The sequence below is a fragment of the Pinus tabuliformis genome, chromosome J (genome assembly GCF_031772625.1).
Source record: "Pinus tabuliformis cultivar Carrire ecotype Pingquan chromosome J, CPIR1, whole genome shotgun sequence".
NCBI lineage: Eukaryota > Viridiplantae > Streptophyta > Pinopsida > Pinales > Pinaceae > Pinus > Pinus tabuliformis.
Genome location: NC_142295.1, coordinates 245487488 through 245513835, shown reverse-complemented (window position 1 = coordinate 245513835; position 26348 = coordinate 245487488). Strand labels below are relative to the sequence as shown.

Here is a 26348-nt window from a genome sequence, read left to right as displayed (position 1 = left end):
AACCTAGACAACTGATATTCTCCTTACGTATCAGATGTGAATTTCCAAGGCAAACAGAAACTAGGAATTTGACATCAAAACATAAACATCTAACTTGGAGAAGAATAGCAAATTGAGAACTTAAAATAGCAACAGAATAAATACAAAATGAATAAATTTGTTTTCTAATATCACTGGAACAAATCAAGCTGGTATGGCAAGTCTATCTTGCTTCATGTGTCCCTATCCAGGGAAATCATTTCCTTCATGCTAGAGGTTCTAGAAACAAGACAACTTTTGGAGAAAACTAACCTTCAACAGACAAAGCTCTGAAGCTTCCATTGGTGCACTCTACTCTACTGTTACAACTAATCAATGAAGCTAGTCAAGGTTCCCAACTAAAACAGAATTCTATCAGATTTCTTTGTACTGAGGCACTAAGACTTATTTTAAATTTCAGGTAAGTTCACTGCTATACATGTATTGAGTATCAAAATTATCTACCATTAAAATTTAAAACTAAAGTGTGCATATTAAATATTTGGCCCATCCAGTGGAAGAAGCCATTCATTTCTCTCTTTGGACCAAAAAGTGAAACCATCTGGGTGTATCTTCCATGAGAAAAAAAGAACAGAAGAGCTGGCTATGGTTTACATGTTCAAATTCTGGCTGCAGAACAGAATTTGATATAGTATGCCTTGAAGTTCGCATTCACAATTTGATATAGTATGCCATGATATAGAAGAAATCCAGATTTCGGCATTCATCAAATGATACACAAATTGTAAAAATTTCTCATTTCCCTCCCCGGTTTTCAGTTTCACCTTATTTCTCCAAAATAGTTAAATGCCATTTCCCATATCCATACATTCAACAACTGAAAAACAAATTTTGCTGAAAACACAAATTCTGGAAATTTTACAGAATGCTGGAAAATGCAGAAATAAAAAATCCACAGGTACAAACAGTGATTTAACACATTTAAACACAGTAATTTTTTGTCAGGTGACCCTGGAAAAACCCCCTACAACTCTTGGGGAAAACCAGTTCGAGAGTTCTTTCTTATTTCTGAAAAATGCTTTTTACAGTGAGAAATATTCAGCAAAAATCAGCAAGTAAACTTTTACAACTTATCTCGTTTTCCGTGCCTCACAGCCAATTGGAAAAACTTGCAAACAGCAAAATCTGAACAGCAATAAATGTTGTACATCCTCCTCGATTTCTGTGCCAATTTTCAGCCTTAAATTCTGTTGTACGGCCTGCCTAGAAAATCGTGCAAGTTGCCAAAAATTCTGCTATACGATTCCCTCGATTTCTGTGCCAAAAAATGTTGTACGGCCTCCTTGAAAATCGTGCCAGCAAACTCAGATTTCTGCTCCTTGATTTCTATGCAAACCGCTGTACGGCCTCCTTGAAAATCGTGCCCAAAAATCTGCCTTTCACTATATGCTAACTCAACTGTACGAACTTGCTGGAATGCTGCCTTGGAATGTGTGCCAAACTGCTGCCTCCTTCTCCTCCCTGTCAAGAAATCTCTCTTGCTCTCCTGCTCTCCTTCTCCCAATCTGCTCATGAAAGAATGAATGACCTTTTCCTCCTTTTCCTCCCTTAACCTAACCCTAAGTGACTTTTGGGTAATCCCTAAATCCAATGGCTGAAATAGATTGAGATCTAGAGGTGAGATTAAAAATTTAAATGCTCATTTAAACCTCACTTTCTATTTTTTAATTCACCCCACTTTAATAAAGACTCACTTAGTCATTTATTTCCAAAGTCATTTTTCCTTTCTAATTTTACATTGACTTCAATAAAGTCACTTTAAAATTAGACTTTAGTAACTTTATCACTTAAAGTCACTTTTAAATTAGATTTGACTTTATAAAAATTATAAAGTCATTTTAAGAGAAAAATTAAATTCTTTTGGACACTTTTCCCTAGGCCAAAAATCAAAGCCTTAGGGAACCACCTGTCCTCCGGTACCAAATTTCAACACTCCCTCTTACCGAGGAAGGTGTTCCTCACCACACCCATCTTGTCTTTGAAGTAGTCATGCTTGCCCCGTGGTAAGGCTTTGGTAAGAATATCTGCAACCTGCTCATCAGTGAGAATATACTCAAGCTTCACAATGCCCTTCTGAACACAGTCTCTGATGAAATGATATTTGATCCCGATATGCTTTGACTGTCATGAAATACTGGATTCTCCGTGAGTTTAATGCAACTCTGATTATCACAGTAAATCACTGAAGGTCTCAACGGCTGACCAAATAAGCCAAACAACATCTTGCGAAGCCAGATGACCTCACAACTAGCTAGACTGGCTACCATATACTCTGCTTCCGCTGAACTCAATGCTACTGACTACTGCTTCCGGCTGAACCATGACACTACTGCTGAACCCAACCCAAAACAAGACCCTGAAGTGCTCTTCCTATCAAAAGCACAACCTGCCCAATCAGAATCGGTATAACCTGCCAGTCTCACTCCATCCCCCTGCCTGTAGTCCAAACCATAATCCACTGTCCCCTGCAAGTACCGCAAAATGTGTTTTGCAGCCACCCAGTGAACCTTCCTAGGTTCACACATAAACTGACTCATCGTGTTGACTGCAAAACAAATATCTGGTCTAATGTTGACCAAATACATCAAGGAACCAATCAGCTACCTGTACAATGTGGGATCCACCAACTCGGAGTCCGAAGCATGAAGCTTCTTCCAGTTGGTGATCATCGGTGTCGACATGGGTTTACAATCCTCCATGTGGAATCTGCCAAGGATGTCCACAATATACTTCCCCTGCCCCAGGAAGAAATGCCCCTCCTCTTGCCACACCTCGAAACCCAAAAAGTAATGCATCAAGTCGGTGTCCTTCATCTCAAACTCCGCCGCAAGATCTCTTGCAGTGCTCTATGAGTCTCTCTGCACCTGTAATGACCAAGTCATCCACATACAGCACCAGAATGAGAGGCTCCTCACCTATCACAATAAAGTAAAGGTTCGGATCTGCCTCACTATTTGTGAAACCCATCCCCTGCAAATATGTATCTATCTTGGAGTACCAAGCTCTAGGAGCTTGCTTCAGGCCATAAAGGGCCTTCTTCAGTCTGCACACATGGGACTCCTTCCCATGCACCTCAAAGCCCTGTGGCTACTCAATGTACACCTCCTCCAGTATGAAGCCATTGAGAAATGCACTCTTCACATCCATCTAGTGGATCTTCCAACCCATCTCTGCTGCTATCGATATAATGGAGTGGATCGAAGTATATCTGGCCACGGGAGCGAAGGTCTCCTCATAATCAACTCCCTCTACCTGGGAGAACCCTCTAGCCACAAACCTCGCTTTGAATCTCTCAATGCTACCATCTACAGCATGCTTTACCTTGTAAAGCCATTTGGAAGTAACCACGGATTTGCCCTCAAGCCTCGACACCACCTCCCAAACAACATTCTACGTGATAGAAGAATACTCCTCCTGCATGGCCTCTCTCCAGACCTGCTGGCTAGCTGCCTCCTCATAGCTAGAAGGCTCAGAGTCAAGGATGCTGGTAGCCATTGCCATATAGCTACAAAACCTCTCAGGTGGTCTACTCTCTCTGACCGGCCTCTTAGGCTCAGAACCAGATGTGGCATCTCTCAAGGTGTCCTGAAGCCACTTGGGCTTCCTCTTCCCTGAGTGCACTTCTCCCATAGGAGAATGAAACTCCTCCTCCCCATCATCATCAGGACCTTGAACTCCTAACTGTCTGTCTGTTGTCCTCCTGCCTGCACCTGAACCTGTAGAAGCTGAGGTACTGTGTGAACTGTCCATCAATGGACTCCCTAGTGAACTGCTCTTGTGGACTGCTCTGCATGCTGCTCGGAGCACCACCCCTCTGGCTCGGCGAGCCACTGCTCACTGACGGACCTGACATACTCATAGATGTACCTCCGGTTCCTCTTGATTCCTGCCCACTGGATCCCTGCGACTGACTCAACTGCTGTTGAGGGTCTAGCTGATCCAGATACTCCAACTCCCGTGACCTCCTAAAGGCCCTGTCCTCCTCGAACTTCACATCCCGCCTGACAACAACTTTCCTCTGTGTAGGAATGTAAATCCGAAAGGCCTTTGAGGTCTCACTATAGCCCACAAAGATACCCTTCTCTGCGGTGGGCTCTAGATTGGTCGTCTTCTCCTCGGGTATGTAGGATTATGTAATGCATCCAAAGATACAAAGATGACCAATATCAGGCTTCTTCCCAGAAAAAGCCTCCTCCTGAGTCAAGTGCCCCAAGGCACGATGCGGACTCCTGTTCTGCAAATAAACAGTTGTGTTGCAGGCCTCTGCCCACAAGAACAATGGCAACCCCTAATCATGTAACATGGCTTTGGAAACCCGTACGATGGATCTATTCTTCCTCTCCGCAACCCCGTTCTGCTGGGGGTTGTAAGGAACAGTGAACTCCCTCCTAATGCCTGCCTCCGCACAATAGTCAACAAACTCTCAAAGGGTGTACTCTCCCCCATTGTCCGACCCCAGGGACTTGATCTTCCGACCTGTCTGTGTCTCTACAAGAGCTCTAAACTCCTGAAACCGCTTGAAGACCTCACTCTTGGTCTTCAAGAAATAAATCCAGGTCCTCCTGGAGTGATCATCAATGAATAAAACATAGTACTCATATCCACTCAAGGAAACATGAGACATCCGACCGCTCACATTGGAATGAATCAAATCAAGTATCCCAGTCGCTCTGCTGTCACTGCTGGGAAAAGGGGATTTGGCAAACTTGCCCATCGCACATCCTTTGCAAGTATCAAAGTGATCAGTACTGAAATCTGGCACACCTGTAGTGATCTCCTGCAAGGTCCTCAAGGCTCCATGATACATATGTCCCATCCTGCGGTGCCAAATCTCACACAGCTCAGAACTGCTAGCTCTGCTGTCGGTACTACTGCCTAATGCTAAAATGGACTGGAATGCAAACTTGTACACCTTTGCATGGCGTACACCTATCACTCTAGCTGAATCAGCTGGAGTGCCCCTGGGATACATCAACACCTGTCCTCCCCTAAACAGTACCTCATATCCTCTGTCCTCCAAGGCTGAGACGAATATGAGGTTCTTCCTCATCCTTGACACATAAAGAATCTCTGACACCTTCAAGGGAGGTTTGGACTCCCTCTGAAATGTCAGTGTCCCTACACCGACTGCTCTAACAACTCTATCATCACCGAGTACTACCTCTATATCAGTGCCACTCTCTGAAAGCTCTAAGAAGTACTCACGGACTCCTGTCATGTGACGTGAAGCCCCACTATCCACATACCAGATACCCGAAGATGCTCCGCTAATCGAGGGAAAAGCATGCTCCCTCTGAACCTGTGTGGCAGGTGATCCTGCACTAGAGGACTCATACGCAGTGAACCCAAACTCCCGATCAAAACGAACTACAAAGTCCTCAACCTCTGCTGAAGCTGCCACGCTCTGGTTCTTCCCCTTCTTCTTCTTCTTCTTCGGACACACAACTGCATAGTGTCCCATCTTTTGACAATTCCAACACTTCACCTTGGAATAGTCCTTCTGTGTGTTACCCTGTTTACCTTTACCTTTGCTTTTCCCCCCACCATTGCTTGTGGAAGCCTGCTTCTTCCCTTTGTCTTTCTTGCCTCCTGCCGACAGTGCTACATCCTCATCCTGCTCAACTGGCTTGGCTGCCCCAAACTGACCTTTCCTGATTTCTGTCTGAATGCAATCATCCCAAAACCTCTCCCATGTGGGAAGGGTCTCACATGCACAAACCCCATCAGCAAAGTTCATCCATGAACGGGGGAGGCCATTCACTACAATCTGCACCAACTCAGTGGGTGGAATGTCCTCTCCAACTGTTGCCAACTCATCTCTCACACTAGTAAGCTTTGTGAAATATCCAGCTGCACTATCATTGCCCATCTGAATGGTCTTCAGCTTCTCCTTTAGTACCATTTTCTGGTTCTCATTGGTACTCTGGTAGAGATTGGACAATGCTGTCCACATCTCATAGGCATTTCTCTTTCCTCTTACATGAAGAATGCAATGGTTTTTGACTCCGTCTAGAATCAGTCTCTTACCCTTGTTGTTCTTTTTATTATACTCAGCCAACTGAGTGGCATCATTAGGCCCAACAACAGGGTTCTGTGTGGTATGCACCATGATGTCCCAGACTTCTGCCTCCTCAAAGATACTCTGCATTCTCTCCTTCCAAACGCTGTAATTGCTATGCCCATCCAACCTATCCTCCACCCTCAATCCCAAGGACATCCTGTTGTCCTAAAACTGAAAAATAACACTGTTGTAGTAAAGATAAAACCGCTGTTTGTGAAAAATCAGCTTGCTGGAATTTTCTAAGTGAAAAATCAGCAGGCTGTAATTTTCCTCCTTGCTGTCCCAAACTGCACTTCAGCACTCAAGCTCTGATACCATGTAAAAATTTCTCATTTCCCACCCCGATTTTTAGTTTCACCTTATTTCTCCAAAATAGTTAAATTCCCTTCCCCATATCCATACATTCAACAATTGAAAAATAAATTTTGCTGAAAACACAAATTCTGGAAATTTTACAGAATGCTGGAATATGCAGAAATAAAAAATCAGCAGGTACAAACAGTTCGAGAGCTCCTTATTTTTGAAAAATGCTTTTTTACAGTGAGAAATATTCAGCAAAAATCAACATGTAAACTTTTACAACTTATCTCGTTTTCCGTGCCTCACAACCAACTGGAAAAACTTGCAAACAACAAAATTTGAACAGCAATAAATGTTGTACGTCCTCCTCGATTTCTGTGCCAATTTTTAGCCTTAAATTCTGTTGTACGGCCTGCCTAGAAAATCGTGCAAGCTGCCAAAAATTCTGTTGTACTGTTTCCTCTATTTCTGTGTCAAAGTGTTGCACAGCCTCCTTAAAAATCATGCCAACAAACTCATATTTCTGGTCCTTGAATTCTGTGCAAACTGTTGTACGGCCTCCTTGAAAATCGTGCCCAAAAATCTGCCTTTCACTGTATGTTAACTCAGCTATACGGACTTGCTGAAATGCTGCCTTGGAATGTGTGCCAAGTTGATGCCTCCTCCTCCCTATCCAGAAATCTCCCTTGCTCTCTTGCTCTCATTCTCCTAATCTGCTCCTGAAAGAATGAATGACATTTTCCTCATTTTCCTCCCTTAATCTAACCCTAAGTGACTTTTGGGTAATCCCTAAATCCAATGGCTTAAATAGATTGAGATCTAGGGGTGAAATTAAATGCTCATTTAAATCTCACTTTCTATTTTTAAATCCACCCCACTTTAATAAAGACCCACTTAGTCATTTATTTCCAAAGTCACTTTTCCTTTCAAATTTTACATTGACTTTAATAGTCACTTTAAAACTAGACTTTAGTAACTTTATCACTTAAAGTCACTTTTAAATTAAATTTGACTTTATAAAATCACTTTAGGAGAAAAATTAAATTCTTTTGCACACTTTTCCCTAGGCCAAAGATCAAAAGCCTTAGGGAACCACCTGTCCTCCGGTACCAAATTTCAACAGAATTTATCATTAAAATTCCATTTATTTTTTGACAAGATGATTTCTCTTATCATGATGTAGCAAACATGCCCTTCCCCAACCTGAGAGTATTTCGACGAATATGTGGGTGGGAGTTGTCTACTCCACCAAACTCACCCAAGACAGTCACCAGGCCCAACCACTTGAAATGGTCCACTTGCACAGGCAAGATGGCCCATGAGGTGGTGAACTGTGTCTCAAGGGGATTTGAACAATGGTGGAGTGAGTATCATCATCCTCCCTTAACCATCAAACCAAGACCCCATTGACAGGGAAACTTTGTTCTAGCTATTCCCATATAGGATTATTTTTCTATTTCTACTGAATATTATGGAAGACAGTACACTTTCTTTTCAACAAATTTCTTGCAGGTTTTCCATTGTTTTTTGTCAAACCTCTAGGCAAATTTCTATGAAAATAAAAATACAAAGATGACGATTGATACAAGGCTTCTCATTGAATATTTAACATAGCCTTTTAATCCTGCTCCATTTTTATCATAACTGGAATTGTTCAGTCATATTTTCTTAGTACCACTATCTGAAATCAGACATCTATGTGCATTTCACTGTCCTTCTAAAATAGTTCCCATATGCAGGGAGAAAACGAAGACATTCTTCATTGTAGGAAACTCTCTGCCTTAAATATATTTTCCTTTAGCGCATTGACTTTCAACATTAATCTGGGAGACATAGCTTTTTCCTTTTTATTTCTTTTAACATTTATGCTAATATTAAAGATTTAAATTTGTAAAAACTAGTCTTTTAACTGGCATTGCCATCTGCCTAAAAATTCCTCCACTTCGCTATGGTATAAAAATATAGCAGCCAATGGTTTCTGCACCACTGGACTGTACAAATATGTCGGCAATCCTCAGTGTCTCTTGTCTGGAGCCATTGTTGGATGAATTAGCCAAACACAATTATTGTATGAACTGCTAAAACCTGATAGTTACTACTCATCATTGCAACTAAACAAAACAGCTAAACACAACTAAACAAAACCCTCCCAATAACAATGTCATTCCCTAAATTCGCAGTGGCAGACACCTCTACCTCAAGCATGACTTCTCAATGCCTGCACTGTTATAAAACTAGATCCACCTTAACAACCAGTTTATCAAGCAAATGAGGGATCAAATTGCAAATCTTTTTTAAAGTGCAACTAGAAAGGTTTGCAACTCAAGGGATTTCCCTCTAAGCACTTGATAGACTGGGGGTTAAGATGGATCTATGTTGGTGTTCATGTGGGTTTTTGACCAATGTCAACAAGAGGGATTTAATTAGAAAAAACCATCAATTTGGAGTTCCCACCCTTTATTGAGGCAGGGATAGTTCAAGAACACTGGGCAGGGATAGTTCAAGAACACTGGGCAAAGAGGCATAGAGTCAATAGTGGAGGCAGCGCAACACCTAGAGGAACTGATGTTGGGCCAGTCTGTGCCCACGCAGCCTTGATGCAGAGCCAGAAGGGCCAGCACAGAAGTGAGGCTGCCCTGTTGAAATTTGGTACCAGAGGACAGGTGGTTCCCTAAGGCTTTGATCTTTGGCCTAGGGAAAAGTGTCCAAAAGAATTTAATTTTTCTCCTAAAATGACTTTATAATTTTTATAAAGTCAAATCTAATTTAAAAGTGACTTTAAATGATAAAGTTACTAAAGTCTAATTTTAAAGTGACTTTATTAAAGTCAATGTAAAATTAGAAAGGAAAAGTGACTTTGGAAATATATGACTAAGTGGGTCTTTATTAAAGTGGGGTGAATTAAAAAATAGAAAGTGAGATTTAAATGAGCATTTAATCTCACCCCTAGATCTCAATCTATTTCAGCCATTGGATTTAGGGATTACCCAAAAGTCACTTAGGGTTAACCCAAAAGTCACTTAGGGTTAGATTAAGGGAGGAAAAGGAGGAAAAGATCATTCATTCTTTCATGAGCAGATTGAGAGAGAGAGAGAGCAAGAGAGCAAGGGAGATTTTTGGACAGGAAGGAGAAGGAAGCAGCAGCTTGGCACACATTCCAAGGCAGCATTTCAGCAAATGCGTACAACTGAATGAGCAAACAGTAAAAGGCAGATTTTTTTGGGCACGATTTTCAAGAAGGCGATTTTCTGCACAAAAATCGAGATCTGTCTGTACAATCCGTACATCCGTACAACAGTTTTCCAACTTGACTGTGAGGCACGAAAATGAGATAAGTTGTAAAGTTTGCTTGTTGAAGATTTTTCTCACTGTAAAAGGCATTTTTTCCAGAAATAAGAAAAAGCTCTCAAACTGGTTTTCCCCAAGAGTTGTAGGGGGTTTTTCCAGGGTCACATTGACCAAAAATCACTGTGTTTAAATGTTTTAAATGGCTGTTTGTACCTGCTGATTTTTATTTCTGCATTTTCCAACATTCTGTAAAATTTCCAGAATTTGTGTTTTCAGCAAAAAAAAAAATTATTTTTTCAGTTGTTGAATGCATGGATATGAAAAAGGGCATTTAACTACATGGGAGAAATAAGGTGAAACTGAAAACCGGGGTGGAAAAACAGAAATTTTTACATTGTATCGGAGCTTGAGTGTTGAAGTGCAGTTTGGGACAACAAGGAAGAAAATTACAGCCTGCTGATTTTTCACTCAGAAAATTCCAGCAAGCTGATTTTTCACAAATAGCAGTTTTTATCTTTACTACAACAGTGCTATTTTTCAGTTTTAGGACAGCAGGATGTCATTGGGATTGAGGGTGGAGGATAGGTTGGATGGGCATACAAATTACAGCGTTTGGAAGGAAAGAAAGCAGAGTATCTCTGAGGAGGCATAAGTCTGAGACATCATGGTGCATACCACACAGAACCTTGTTGTTGTGCCTACTGATGCTACTCAGATGGTTGCTTATAATAAAAAGAACAACAAGGGTAAGGGACTGATTCTAGACGGAATCAAAGACCATTGCATTCCTCATGTGAGAGGAAAGAGCAATGCCCATGAGATGTGGATAGCATTGTCCAATCTCTACTAGAGTACCAATGAGAACCAGAAAATGGTCCTGAAGGAGAAGCTGAAGAACATTAAGATGGATAATGATAGTGCAGCTGGATATCTCACAAAGATTACTAATGTGAGAAATGAGTTGGCAGCAATTGGAGAGGCCATTCAACCCACTGAGTTGGTGCGGATTGCAATGAATGGCCTCCCCCGTTCATGGATGAACTTTGCTGATGGGGTTTGTGCACGTGAGACCCTTCCCACATGGGAGAGGTTTTGGGATGATTGCATTCAGACAGAGATCAGGAAAGGTCAGCTTGGGGCAGTCAAGCCAGTTGAGCAGCATGAGGATGTAGCACTATCAGCAGGAGGCAAGAAACGCAAAGGGAAGAAGCAGGCTTCCACAAGCAATGGTGGGGGCAAAGGCAAAGGCAAAGGTAAAGGTAAACAGGATAACACACAGAAGGACTATTCCAAGGTGAAGTGTTGGAATTGTCAAAAGATGGGACACTATGCAGTTCTGTGTCCGGAGAAGAAGAAGAAGAAAGGGAAGAACCAAAACATGGCAGCTTCAGCAGAGGTTGAGGACTTTGCAGTTCGTTTTGACCGAGAGTTTGGGTTCACTGCGTATGAGTCCTCTAGTGCAAGATCACCTGCCACACAGGTTCAGAGGGAGCATGCTTTTCCCTCTATTAGCAGAGCATCTTCGGGTATCTGGTATGTGGACAGTGGGGCTTCATGTCACATGACAGGAGTCCGTGAGTACTTCTCAGAGCTTTCAGAGAGTGGCACTAATATTGAGGTAGTACTCGGTGATGACAGAGTTGTCAGAGCAATCGGGGTGAGGACACTGACATTTCAGAGGGAGTCCAAACCTCCCTTAAAGGTGTCAGACGTTCTTTATGTGCCAGGGATGAGGAAGAACCTCATATCCGTCTCAGCCTTGGAGGACAGAGGATATGAGGTACTGTTCAAGGGAGGACAGGTGTTGATGTATCCCAGGGGCACTCCAGTTGATTCAGCTAGAGTGATAGGTGTATGCCATGCAAAGGTGTACAAGTTTGCATTCCAGTCCCTTGTGGCATTGAGCAGTAGTACCGACAGCAGAGCTAGCAGTTCTGAGCTGTGTGAGATTTGGCACCACAAGATGGGACATATGTATCATGGAGCCTTGAGGACATTGCGGGAGATCACTACAGGTGTGCCAGATTTCAGTACTAATCACTTTGATACTTGCAGAGGATGTGCGATGGGCAAGTTTGCCAAATCCCCTTTTCCCAGCAGTGACAGCAGAGCGACTGGGATACTTGATTTGATTCATTCCAATGTGAGCGGTCGGATGTCTCATGTTTCCTTGAGTGGATATGAGTACTATGTTTTATTCATTGATGATCACTCCAGGAGGACCTGGATTTATTTCTTGAAGACCAAGAGTGAGGTCTTCAAGCGGTTTCAGGAGTTTAAAGCTCTTGTGGAGACACAGACAGGTCAGAAGATCAAGTCCCTGGGGTCAGACAATGGGGGAGAGTACACCCTTTGAGAGTTTGTTGACTATTGTGCGGAGGCAGGCATTAGGAGGGAGTTCACTGTTCCTTACAACCCCCAGCAGAACGGGGTTGCGGAGAGGAAGAACAGATCCATCGTAGGGGCTGCCAAAGCCATGTTACATGATCAGGGGTTGCCATTGTTCTTGTGGTCAGAGCCCTGCAACACAGTTGTTTACTTGCAGAACAGGAGTCCGCATCGTGCCTTGGGGCACATGACTCCAGAGGAGGCTTTCTCTGGGAAGAAGCTTGATATTGGTCATCTTCGTATCTTTGGATGCATTACATACTCCTACATACCCAAGGGGAAGAGGACCAAACTAGAGCCCACCACAGAGAAGGGTATCTTTGTGGGTTATAGTGAGACCTCAAAGGCCTTTCGGATTCACATTCCTGCATAGAGGAGAGTTGTTGTTAGGCGGGATGTGAAGTTCAAAGAGGACAAGGCCTTTAGGAGATCACGGGAGTTAGAGTATCTGGATCAGCCAGACCCTCAGCAACAGTTGAGTCAGTCGCAGGGATCCAGTGGGCAGGGATCAGGAGGATATGGAGGTACATCTATGAGGATGTCAGGTCCGTCAGTGAGCAGTGGCTCACCGAGCCAGAGGGGTGGTGCTCCGGGCAGCATGCAAAGCAGTTCACAGAGCAGTTCACTAAGGAGTCCACTAATGGACAGTTCACGCAGTACCTCAGCTTCTATAGATTCAGGTGCAGGCAGGAGGACAGCAGACAGACAGTCAGGAGTTCAGGCTCCTGATGATGATGGGGAGGAGTTTCATTCTCCTATGGGAGAAGTGCACTCAAGGAAGAGGAAACCCAAGTGGCTTCAGGACACCTTGAGAGATGCCACATCTGTTGCTGAGCCGAAGAGGCCGGTCAGAGAGAGTAGACCACCTGAGAGGTTTTGTAGCTATATGGCAATGGTTACCAGCGTCCTTGACTCTGAGCCTTCTAGCTATGAGGAGGCAGTTAGCCAGCAAGTCTGGAGAGAGGCCTTGCAGGAGGAGTATTCTTCTATCATGAAGAATGATGTTTGGGAGGTGGTGTCGAGGCCTGAGGGCAAATCCGTGGTTACTTCTAGATGGCTTTACAAGGTAAAGCATGCTGCTGATGGCAGCATTGAGAAATTCAAAGCGAGGTTTGTGGCTAGAGGATTCTCCCAGGTAGAGGGAGTTGATTATGAGGAGACCTTCACTCCCATGGCTCGATATACTTCGATCAGCTCCATTATATCGAAAGCAGCAGAGATGGGTTGGAAGATCCACGAGATGGATGTGAAGATTGCATTTCTCAAAGGCTTCATACAGAAGGAGGTGTACATTGAGCAGCCACAGGGCTTTGAGGTGCATGGGAAGGAGTCCCATGTGTGCATACTGAAGAAGGCCCTTTATGGCCTGAAGCAAGCTCCCAGAGCTCGGTACTCCAGGATAGATACATACTTGCAGGGGTTGGGTTTCACAAAGAGTGAGGTAGATCCGAACCTTTACTTTATTGTGATAGGTGAGGAGCCTCTCATTCTGGTGTTGTATATGGATGACTTGGTCATTACAGGTGCAGAGAGACTCATAGAGCACTGCAAGAGAGATCTTGTGGCGGAGCTTGAGAAGAAGGACATCGGCTTGATGCATTACTTTTTGGGTTTGGAGGTGTGGCAGGAGGAGGGGCATTGCTTCCTGGGGCAGGGGAAGTATATTGTGGACATCCTTGGCAGATTCCACATGGAGGATTGTAGACCCATGTCGACACCGATGATCACCAACCGGAAGAAGCTTCATGCTTCGGATTCTGAGTTGGTGGATCCCACATTGTACAGGCAGCTGATTGGTTCCTTGATGTATTTGATCAACACTAGACTAGATATTTGTTTTGCAGTCAACACGATGAGTCAGTTTATGTGTGAGCCTAGGAAGGTTCACTGGGTGGCTGCAAAACACATTTTGCGGTACTTGCAGGGGACAGTGGATTATGGTCTGGACTACAGGCAGGGGGATGAAGTGAGATTGGTAGGTTACACTGATTCTGATTGGGCAGGGTGTGCTTCTGATAGGAAGAGCACTTCAGGGTGTTATTTTGGGTTGGGTTCGGCAGTAGTGTCATGGTTCAGCCGGAAGCAGCAGTCAGTAGCATTGAGTTCAGCCGGAAGCAGAGTATATGGCAGCCAGTCTAGCTAGTTGTGAGGCCATCGCGCTTCGCAAGATGTTGTTTGGATTATTTGGTTAGCCGTTGAGACCTTCAGTGATTTACTGTGACAACCAAAGTTGCATTAAACTCATGGAGAATCCAGTGTTTCATGACAGGTCAAAGCATATCGGGATCAAATATCATTTCATCAGAGACTGTGTTCAGAAGTGCACTGTGAACCTTGAGTATATTCCCACTGATGAGCAGGTCGAAGATATTCTTACCAAAACCTTACCATGGGGCAAGCATGACTACTTCAGAAACAAGATGGGTGTGGTGAGGAACACCTTCCTCAGTAAGAGGGAGTGTTGAAATTTGGTACCGGAAGACAGGTGGTTCCCTTAGGCTTTGATCTTTGGTCTAGGGAAAAGTGTCCAAAAGAATTTAATTTTTCTCCTAAAGTGACTTTATAATTTTTATAAAGTCAAATCTAATTTAAAAGTGACTTTAAGTGATAAAGTTACTAAAGTCTAATTTTAAAGTGACTTTTATAAAGTCAATAAAAAATTAGAAAGGAAAAGTGACTTTGAAAATAAATGACTAAGTGGGTCTTTATTAAAGTGGGGTGAATTAAAAAATAGAAAGTGAGATTTAAATAAGCATTTGATCTCACCCCTAGATCTCAATCTATTTCAGCTATTGGATTTAGGAATCACCCAAAAGTCACTTAGGGTTGGATTAAGGGAGGAAAAGGAGAAAAAGATCATTCATTCTTTCATGAGCAGATTGAGAGAGAGAGAGCAAGAGAGCAAGGGAGATTTCTGGACAGGAAGGAGAAGGAGGCAGCAGCTTGGCACACATTCCAAGGCAGCATTTCAGCAAATCCGTACAGCTGAATGAGCAAACAGTAAAAGGCAGATTTTTTGGGCACGATTTTCAAGGAGGCGATTTTCTGCACAAAAATCGAGGTCTGTCTGTACAGTCCGTACGACCGTCCGTACAGTCCATACATCCATACAGCAGTTTTCCAACTTGATTGTGAGGCACGAAAATGAGATAAGTTGTAAAGTTTGCTTGCTGAAAATTTTTCTCACTGTAAAAGGCATTTTTTTCCAGAAATAAGAAAGAGCTCTCGAACTGATTTTCCCCAAGAGTTGTAGGTGGTTTTTCCATGGTCACATTGACCAAAAACAACTGTGTTTAAATGTTTTAAATGGTTGTTTGTACCTGTTGATTTTTATTTCTGCATTTTCCAGCATTCTGTAAAATTTCCAGAATTTGTGTTTTCAGCAACAAAAAAAATTATTTTTTCAGTTGTTGAATGTATGGATATGGGAAAGGGTGTTTAACTACATGGGAGAAATAAGGTGAAACTGAAAACCGAGGTGGGAAAACAGAAGTTTTTACATGCCCTCACGAAGAAATCCGAAATTGTCGAGGAGTTATCAAAACAGCCGGGAGAGGTTGACGCAGAAGCTCCGGGGGGCAGAAGAGATAGGACAGGGCTGACGCAGAGCCTATAAGGCTGACGCAAGACCAACGCAGAGATAGTCGGGGTTAGCCAGTTCTGTTGCCGGATCAACCGAAAACTGTCAGGTGAAGTGAGGTAATCTCACTCAATTTTCCAACATTATATTTTTTCTCTGTCGCTGGATTGTCGGGAGGGCATCCAGCATTATATTCAGAACTACTGCTTAATAATATAAAACCCTCAGAGTTGTTGCACCGGTTTTTCCGCATTGGGTTTTTCCGGGGACTATTTTGTCCAAAAATAACTGTGTCCTATGTATCTTGTTCTTTGCTCAGTTTCTTGTTTCATGTAATCAAATTAAATTGGTGTAGGCTGCAGAAGTAATTTACTTCAGTATTTTTCATAAAATAACTTGATAATGTATATTAAAATCAAGTAGGAGAAGTGAATTCAGTTTTGCTGCAATAGGGATTCCTCGGGTATAGGAATTTTCACATGGTACCAAAGCATTGATTTTGAAACAGGAAGAGCAGATCCAGCGCTGAGCAAAGAGACCAATAGCTGCATTTGACAGCAATTTGAATCCCCTTGAAGGGATTGAGCAGTCTTGTGTCGAGAAAACAGAGATTCCGAAGAAATCTCTCTAAGAGAGTCGACAGAGAGGTACGATTTCGGTTCCTGAGTTTGCAGAGGCAAAGGGAGTGACGCAAAGCCTCAGCGTAGTGCTTGAAGGGCACAATTTCTGCCGGGGCAAAAATCCGTTGAAAAAGAGCGAAGACACATAGTAGAGGAATTTTCTCCTCAAAGGACTTTTCTCGCCAAAAGTTCGAATTTTTCACTTGTCGAGCAGCAAACTAGTGTTGCGCAGTGACTAGAGGAGTCAATTCGACAGTTTGGGTGAGATGGCATCAAGACAGGTTGGAAGGAGCAACTATGTCATATGGAAAACCAAAATCTTAGTTGTTCTGGAGGAGTACAATCTCGAAGCTTACGTCAAGAGTGTTGTGGCTATTCCCGCGAACAATGATCAAAAGAAGAAGTACAAGGCCGAGGAGGGAAAGGCGAAGATGTTCATACTCGATGAAGTTCGAGATCATGTGGTCTCACACTTGCAGGGCAAAGATACAGCCTGAGAAATGGGGGAAGCTTTGTCTTCACTGAATGAAGGTTCTTCCAAGGAAGATGTACTTGGAACAAAAGTTGCAGCTAAAATTGATGCAAAAGTTAGAAGGGGTTAACTCATATCTTCAACGTCTTCAGGATACCAGAGACAAGCTTGTTGCAGTGGGGTCTACTCAGTCTACCGCGATGGTAACGACAGCCCTAAATGGAGTCTCGGATGAATGGCAAGTCTTCGTCCAAAGTATATTGGGCATGAAAAGACTACCTTCATGGGAGGAGATATGGGCAGCCCTTCAACTAGAAGAATTAAGGAGGGATCTGGTTAAGGTCAACCTCAATGGCAGCCGTGGGAGTGGCGCGAAGACCAAGGAGAAGGAAAACGCAACTCTAGCATCAAAGGGACAGCAGAAGCAAAAGCGGAAGGACATTTCTAAGGTGAAATGTTTCAGATGTGGTGAAATGGGCCACTTTGCATCCCAGTGTCCTTTGAAGCAAAAGGATAAGGATGTGAAACATGATCCTAAGCCTGCGCCAGCAAAAATTGACGAAGATGAGTTTGCCATGAGTGCCCACACATCTCCAAGAGGGAAATGGGGTGAGATATAGAATTATAGTCAGGAGGACTACATGTGGGCAAGATCCTTCAGGAGTGCACCTCTTGGATCAATTCCTTGCTACGGGAGCCCAAAATTCAACAGTAGCGAGATGGACTTAGTGTCAAATGATGCAGTGGGTTGGTTGGAGAGACATATGCAGTAGCCTAAGTGCAAGGACTGATCAGCGCAGAGCAAGGTTGGCAACAGTGAGGATGGCACAGTGCAAAAGTCAGCAGCAGCGCAGAAGATTCACAAGGTGAAAGACTAGTAGCAGTCAGATTCCAACATTCACATGGTATTATGTTGAACACAATTAGTTCAAAAATTGTGGATGTTTTTCCATTGCTAAGAAACAACAATTGGAAAATAATGCAATGCAAAGCTAGCAGTGGCAGTGTTAGGAGCAGATGCAGAAGGAGTGGTAGTACAGATGCAGCAGTGGCAGTGGCAATGTCATGAGTAGCAGTACAGTAGCAGCAACAGCAAAGGAGAAGCGATTTGCAGGAACGAGGGTTCGAAAAACTTAAGGAAAAGAGGTTGCGGGTCAGAGGGAAGGAGTTAATCGAAAAAACGAGCTCAATTGCAGGTGGAATGGGACTCGAGAGGGGTTGATGGCAACGTTGATTGAAAACACAGGCAGTAGCAGAGGGAAGAAAAGGAACAGAGAATTCGAAAATTACAGCAAACAATGGGAAAACCTTAGGCAGCAAATGAATGTTAGAGTAATGGAGGGATAAGGGTTTAAAAAAATCGAAATTTTGCAGTGAACCCAAAAACCCAGGCAACAAATCGAAGAAACCAATCAGCAAAGAAATAGTAGCCCAAAAACTCTTTAAAACATTTCCAGGAATTTTGCTTAAAATGTTGAATCCTTTGCTTCAAATTTCTCCCTGAAACCCTTATAAAAATTTCTAAATTTAAAAAATTTCAAACCCTTGGACTGCAAAAAAAATTGAATAATATCCCTGGAAAATTATGTTGATAAACCCTAGAGATCTAGATCTTACCCTCCAGGGCCTAGATCTAGACTCCACACAGATTTCTTCCTCAGATCTGTAGCTGCATGACAACAAGAAAACACCCAAACGATATATACATTGATAAAAACTAAAACCCAGAGAAACCCACGTTAGAAAATAATTACAAAATTTACAAGTTGCAGGCTCTAATCAACCAGATTTGTCATTAAGCCGCACAAAAAAATAAATTTTTTAATTTTTAAAGGAGGTGCTAACTCGAAACCATTTGTGCATCATCAACAAAAAAATAATCTTATGATAAGTCAGAGCTAATTCAGTTGGGCTCTTCAGGAAACACAGATCGGGAGTTCGTTGGTCAAACTGAAAACTTTCCCTAACGCCTGAGGATCTAAAATCAAGATTTCCCTGCAAAACTCGATCCAACCATTAAAAATAGAGCAAGAAAATAATAATAAAACTTAGACAAATAGAGATCCCTGCTATTACGTTCACAATTTAGATTATTAGTCAAACTCCAGCAACTGAGCAAGATACCTGTACTCAAATTAGTCTTTAAAAGCTATCATCAATGGCTTTAGAAAACATAATGCATGAAAACAACACATCTTACAATATTCCCGTGAAGAGTAACACCAGCAAAACTTAACCCCAGTCTTTCTTTATTATCTAGAAAAAAAATTACACAAGAGCTAGTTCGAGTGATCCCCATCAAAGCAATCTCGGCCGTTGATGAAGATTAAAATTTCTTTTAATCTCATCCGTCGAAATATTTTAATATTTGGGGAAATTTGAAATTTTTCATTAAATGCATTTTAATTAACTCAAAAATAAAAATAAAAAAATTGAGTTAATTTTCCCAAAAATTTGACTTTGACTTAACCCCCAGGATCAAAGGTTTAAAATTTAAAAAAAAATAATAATAATTTACCTTAGTCCCGGGATCTTTTAAAATTTAATTTTTAAGGAACGGCGAACTTGGCCTTTGGAGAATTTAAATTTACCTAGGACCTAGAATTAATTAAATTTTTGGCTTGAGATTTTAATTAATTTTTGGCCACAAAATTTAATTAATTAACCTATGAGGGAATAAATTATTTTTCCAACCCTCAAGACACTTTACATCATGATTTTCATATTTTTTACATCGTAAGGGGGAAACCCATTTATAATAGACCCTCACAAACTACTCATTTCTGCGACACAAATATAATCCAGCAGACCAAGCAATTTGTAATAAAATAACCTAACCAAATAGTTAGGATTATTCCCAAATTACTTTCACATAGACTCAAGCTAGAACACTAAGATTCGCCTAAGATCCTAGCGACAAAATCCATTCCAACTTTGGGATAAGACTGGAGGAAAACTCTGCCGACCATCCAAGAATGGATCGGTGAGACAAAAAACCTCCCAGAATGGAGATCGTCACTAGAAAAGTAGGTTTGCCTAGGTCGTTACATACATGACACGGATCTGCTGAGATTATTTACATTATACACATGCAGAAAGGGTTTACATAACATCTTGGAAGTCAGGCTGATGATGATAGTTGGACGGCACGGACACATCAATCAAGTGCTATCCTTTTTGCAAAAAAAGGGGGTGTATTGCTATGGGTCGTTGACAAGTAGTGGTCAACACTTCCAAGCAAGACATCACACCAAACTCATCAAGCTAATCTCTCTATGATCTTACTATTACCTCACATCCCACAAGAAAAAGGCCCCAACATAATGTAAGGCATTAGCTCCGCTCTCCATGTTTTCTATTGCGGTAGAAACCCTAACACAACAACAAGGGCCATAATAACCATCATCTTCTTCAACATCATGTGCTTCTCTAGGGTTTGAATGCATAGCAAAAATCCTAACATCACAACAGAGGACACATCAACAGCCAAGATCTCTCTCTCTCTCTCTCCCCTTGTCTTCTTTTCAAACTTCCTCGTGAATCCTAGCATCTATCTCCTAGGGTTTCCTTAGGAACCCTAGCATCTTAATCCCTACGAGACCTCTCCAAGACAATATACAAAATAGAGTACAACGATTATAATGAATAAAGAGCTCTACCCTCCCTTTAAATATAGACTAGGTGAGTCCCCCACAACGGGTGTCCAATCAAGCAGCTCTCTGCAGCCATAATGTGGACAAATGGTATATCTGGCCACCAAGCCTCTCAAGCACTCCCAATAATGTACTGGAGCAAGTCGTTAAATTCTCACGCATGGGGGAATTTAACAAGTCTTCGATGGAGGTACCGCTTTGCCTATCCAGATCGTTGGTTATTGATTGTTGTTAATCATTATCAGAAGGTGCTCTTCGCTTTTATGGCAGAAATTGGTATAATGAGGTGGTGGTGGCACCCCTCTTTAGACGCACCCTTCCTGCTAGTCAGCAATTCTGTCAGCAATGCACCCGGGGGTCGGTCCAACTCTCGATGCTTATTGGTTCATGCAATACTGGAGGCTTGGTATTTCCCTAGATTTCATGATGGGATCTCATCTTCATGCGAAGTTTGCATGGTCTCTTTGGGGTTACAATTGGCCCGCTCAGTTAATTGTGATGGCTCGTCTCTCCCGCAGAGTCTTCTGCCTCCTCTTAGTCCGTCGATTGCCCTAGTCCAGCGTCATGCTCAAATTTTCCTATGGTTGGTCATCCTCATAGATGGGTTTGTGGGAATTTGGAGTGTTGATCAAATAGTAACACTCCTCCAGTGTCCCTCTCAAAAGTTGACTCCTAACAATTGCCTAATCTGCTCTTCATCAATCTTGGAAGTTACAGTGATGGCGGGTTCCAATGGGAATTTTGCGGCTCAAGTTAGGTGTTGGTACATATATTTGGGCAATTGGGTCTCAGCACACCACGGCTTCTGAGTGCAAAGTCTTCCTGGCATAGTGCATTACCTCATGCATCCTGGTCAACAGGTTCATGAAGTATGGGAGTCGTGGCTCAGTGCACCTCCAAGTTCATGGCTCTCAGCTCGTGCCTCTAGGCAACTCCTAGCTTGTGGCTCTAGGCAACTCCTAGCTCATGGGATTCACTTCAAGTGGTTTTGTAACCCAAGCGTTGTTTTTAGTCAATCTCTTTTCCTTGTAGCACATGGAAGCACTTAGTTATAGTTTATATAACTGGTTAAAGCGGGACCTCTGTGCTTATGATTTCTCGATGCACTTTGTAAATTTTGGAAAAACTTTTTGCTTGTCTAACACACTAGTTAAGCAAAGCCTATGTAAAGAGTATCCTCTTTTGTGAGCACATAGTATTCTCTTTTTGTAATGCCTCTTTCAGTTAATGGAAAGACGAACTTCACACAAAAAAAATATAGACTAAGTGAGGGGGTTATCGTAAACTAAGGACATAAGCCCATACAAGGAACAAACAGGCAAACCCCAAATGGAGCACTCTACAATACAAGGATGTACATGTGTCAAAATAAGGTTTATCTAACCCCAAGGTGAAACGCTCTCCGAGCATGATTCTACTCAGGCTCAACACCCTTTGTCCAAGATGGTGCGCTCTTGAACAAATTATTAGTCCAATGCTCCCTCTTACATAATATTGGACTATCAATGTGTCCTCACGCAAGGCACTCATCTAATTATGGAGCTAATATCCTCTCACCTGCGCAATGCTACTCTTATGTGTGCCAATGTGCTCACTAAGCTCCAATATTCCTCTTCAACATATATTTCAAGATCCACCAACAACCTTCATGAAGTATGATCCTCAACCCAAGGAACCTCAAGTCAAGTGTCCAACCCCCAAGATGTATATCACATGGCCCCAATCTCCTATGGCTAAGTGCCTAGGATGCAAATTGAGTCTCTTAGGTTCATTATAGAGGAAAATGGGCATGTTATCCCACCCTTTATTCACACACTAGAGAATCATGAAAAACAAGGGCAACCTCGAAAATCATGGTTTGGCAATAATGAATAGAAGAGATCTTTCCCGACATTAATTCCCTGATCTAAGGGCTTGGAATGTAGGGGAAACTTTATTGCCTTTGGAAACCGGGACAACCTATGAGAGATTGAAGATATAGCTTTTATGTGTCGTATCACAAAGACATGGATATTACTTGTGTTAGGAAATCCTATTAGGTAAGTCTAGACTCTACTCTTCCAACATATTTTCCATCTAGATCTTTAATAGTTGAAGCAAATAAAGTATAATGAGATTCTCTAGAATAATGACCACCAAACCCAAAATTAAAACCCTCCAAATATTTTCTCTGATATTGCCCCCACCCTCACCCAACCCTAAGAGGACTTTATGGAGGTGGGGTTATCAAAATTTTATCGTATTCCTACATCTATCTCAAACCTCTTTTCTAAAGTCACAATCGTTTCTTGCTCATTGAGAGCTTTCCAATAGTATAAATTATGCCTCATTAGGAGTTTGAAGCAAAGAAGGCATGGCCCTCAGAAGATTTGCTAGATTTTGTCCAATCAACATCTACATAGCTGACATGTGGCTATCCTAACACATGTCCCCATAAAACTACACCTTGTCATTAGTCATATGGCCAACACATGGCAATCATTCATCCATGTGTCAATATTGTATCACACCACCTCCACAAGGTAGACACATTAGATGACATGTCACATTGAGAAGACACATCATCCAAGATTTTAATTAAAATCGGGTTTATAGAAGTTTTGGATTTAACAAAGTTTTGATTGTAACATACCCAACCCTAAGGTGAATCTATGGAGGTGGGATATCAAAAAGAAATTTCTTCTTACATCTATCGCAGACCTCTTTTCTGAAGTCACCATCATTTTTTGCTTGTCAAGAGACTTTCCAATAGTATAAATTATGTCTCATTCCAACTTCAAGGCACAAAGTTATGGCCCTCAAAATATTTATGATTTTTTTATCGAATAAGCATCAATATAGTGGACACGTGGCTGACCTACCACACATTTCCACCAATATATGTTGTGTCATCAATGATGTGGCATTAATCCACATGTCGATATTGTTTTGCGCCATCTCCATAGGACAGACACATCAAATGTCGCATCACATCCAACTTCGAGTTTTTTGTAAAACACGACTTATAAAAGTTCCAAATTTATCGGAGTCCAAATCCAAATTTCATTTGGGAACAAGAAATGTTGACAAAGATGGCAACTAACAAATTCTGGAACCCCGTCGTCCATAATTTGTCTAAGGACCAAAAAAGGACCCTGGCACCTCAAGAATTCTAAAAATGCACATTATCAAAGGTTTTGGATTTCCAGACTTCCACCAAGCCAACAAGTCAGCCTTCCAAATATCTTGGATTCCACATCATGCACTCTTGAATTAGTTGCCACTTCAACTCCTCTCTAACGACCAAGCCATATTGACATGCAACATGAGTTGTGATGTCTACCCCACTAGCATCTAGATCTAGGGGTTTTCGAAAAAGGGCATTTTATATCAATTCTAGATTTCCAAACTTCTAAACTCAAGTTCTATCAGTCAATGGAAATATCAACAAAGAAAGGGGCAGTTATTGAAATCTAGCACTAACGAACATCCAAGTTTTATCTTGCAATGCAACGAGTTTTTTCAACAATCAACATCCATCAACCATCAGCCCCTAATTTTTCATTATTCAATCCCTAAATTTCTAAAATTTCACAAACTTCGGCAATCCCCCATAGCTTGCCCTTGTTAATTTATTCTAACTCTAACTAGGCTTATAATTACCCAAAATCCTTCAAAGGAGCCTAAGTCAAACTAAACAAAGCACCCAGCACTAATGCAACTAAGCAATTGTTCCCTTCAATTGGTAGTTAAGAGGGCTTGGGCCACTTATTCACTCAAGTAAACTAAGGTAAACATGTCCCTTCACTATCCATCAATTAACACAAACCTCAACCCACTTCCATCCTTGTTGAGATCAATAATATGGTTGATAAGGAAAATTGTGCCTTGGTCCTAACCTCATGTAAAAAACAAAGTTTGTAGATTCATTTTGCTCTGGAAAGAAGGAAGTAATTTGTGTAACTATGGCATACAAAGCCTTGACTCAAAGGATGAACCTCCCTAATTTATAAGGGATGGCATTGCTGATCACGATACCTAAAATAGGTAGTGAAATCTCTCTCTAATCTTGTAGTAGAATAGACATTAAAAGATGAAGTTCTTGTTGCTCTTAACCTCACCTAAAGTAACCCAATTAGTTGGAATTGCTTCAATAATACTTTTAAGCAATGTTAGCCATCCTTCCGTTGATATCCATTTATTGTACTAGGAATTTATTCCCTTGTCCATGTTCTAAAATAGCCACATCCAATCTTTTGTCCACTTTCTAAGTAATGAAGGTAGTTCCAAACAATAAATGTTGTCTTTGCACATGATAGGGTTTTCTCCTATATAGTATTTGATTCTAGAAATATATTATTATTTCTTTTCTAACTTTGACAATCAAAGCCTTCTTCTGTCTTTTGCTTTCCTAGTTATCTCTTCAAAAGGGATATTTGGATCAGCAACCATAGTTCATGCTCTCAAAATGTGGAGACATTACCTCATTGGTAGGAGATTGAGCTGCGAACAAAATATATTGGACTAAGACATTTGTTCAAACAAACTTTGAATGCAATGCAAATTAGGTGGCTATAATTTCTAGCTGAATATGATTTCAAAATTAAATACATAAAAGGAAAAGAGAACAAAGTCACAGACACACTTAGCCAAAGAATTCATGAGATACATGTTAAAACCATCACTACATGTCAGCTTGAATTGGAGATCAGAATTCAAGGGGCCAGAAATAAGGATCAACCAAACAGCATGATTCCGTAATGGTGGTTGTAGACAAACTCACTAAAGTTGCTCATTTCATTCCTATGAAGTGAACCCACGAGTCAGCCAACATTGCAAGTATATTTATGAGGGAAATAGACAAACTTCATGAGGCACCTAAAGCAAACATTTCCGACAGGGATTCCAAATTTACTTCTGCTTCCTGCTCATCCATGATATCGAAGCAGAATCCAAAGAGAACCAGCACTGAGAAGTGCTCTAGTGATCCTCCACACTGCCTGCCCAATCAGCATTCGAATAATCATGCAGTTTCATATTTCCGACAGTGTATCTCAATCCATGAAAGAATGTGCCCCAAAGATATCTCAAAAGATTCTTGGCACCAATCCAGTGAGGCTCAACCAAATATGAGTTCACCATGCTATCTGCAAAACATATGTCCGGACGAAAGTTCACCAAGAACATCAACGCGATGAGTTTATGAAACTTAGAGGCATTTCCCAAATCTAGTCCGACATCACTACCATATAACTTTTGAAAGTTAAGATCCTTGAGGTAGTCACAAGCTTGCAGTTTATCATTCCACATCCGAAATCCAACTCCCTCTTACTTTTGCAAATGAGAGGGTTTGCACCTGTCAGAAATAGGTCGTCCTCATAAGGTGCTGGTATGAGAGGTCTATCATCCACAACCTTCGAGTAATGGCTTGGATTGATTTCACTCCTAGTGAATCTCAACTTCATCAGACAGCTATCAATCCTCTCATACTACGCCCAGGGTGTTTTGCTTCAAGCCATAAAGGGCTTTCTTCCACCTGTATACATGAGATTTCGGATCATGAATCTCAAACTCCTCGGGTTGTTCTAAACCTGTGGACCTGTTGCATGAGGGGAATGGTCCACTTATAAGATTTTCCTTCGATACATCTCAGACATGTACCTTCATGCTCTACTTGAATTCAGACATCCCTATCACCGTTTGACTCACATCAGGTAGGGCCCCATAGGTAGACCTCCAGTATTATAGATGCGATATGTCAATTGACATGATCCCCAATGGACCATCCTGCAACTTGATACAAATTGCCAACCCTGAACCCATGAGAAAAAGCATCTTTCAAAATTAAATTTTTTAACACGTACCTTTCCATTGATGAATGCCACCCTAAAACCTTTGACTTCCATTTCCGAGATGGACACCAAGTTCTTCTTGCGAAGAGATTTTGTAAATGAATCGAGTTACCCTT

At 41.7% G+C, this 26348-nt stretch overlaps 1 protein-coding gene across 1 annotated transcript in view; it reads right to left on the bottom strand.

Annotated features, from left to right (window-relative positions):
- EMB2016 (mRNA methyltransferase EMB2016) overlaps positions 1–26348 on the bottom strand; it is a 415939-nt gene that overhangs the window by 384719 nt on the left and 4872 nt on the right. The gene's annotated exons all lie outside the window — the stretch shown is intronic.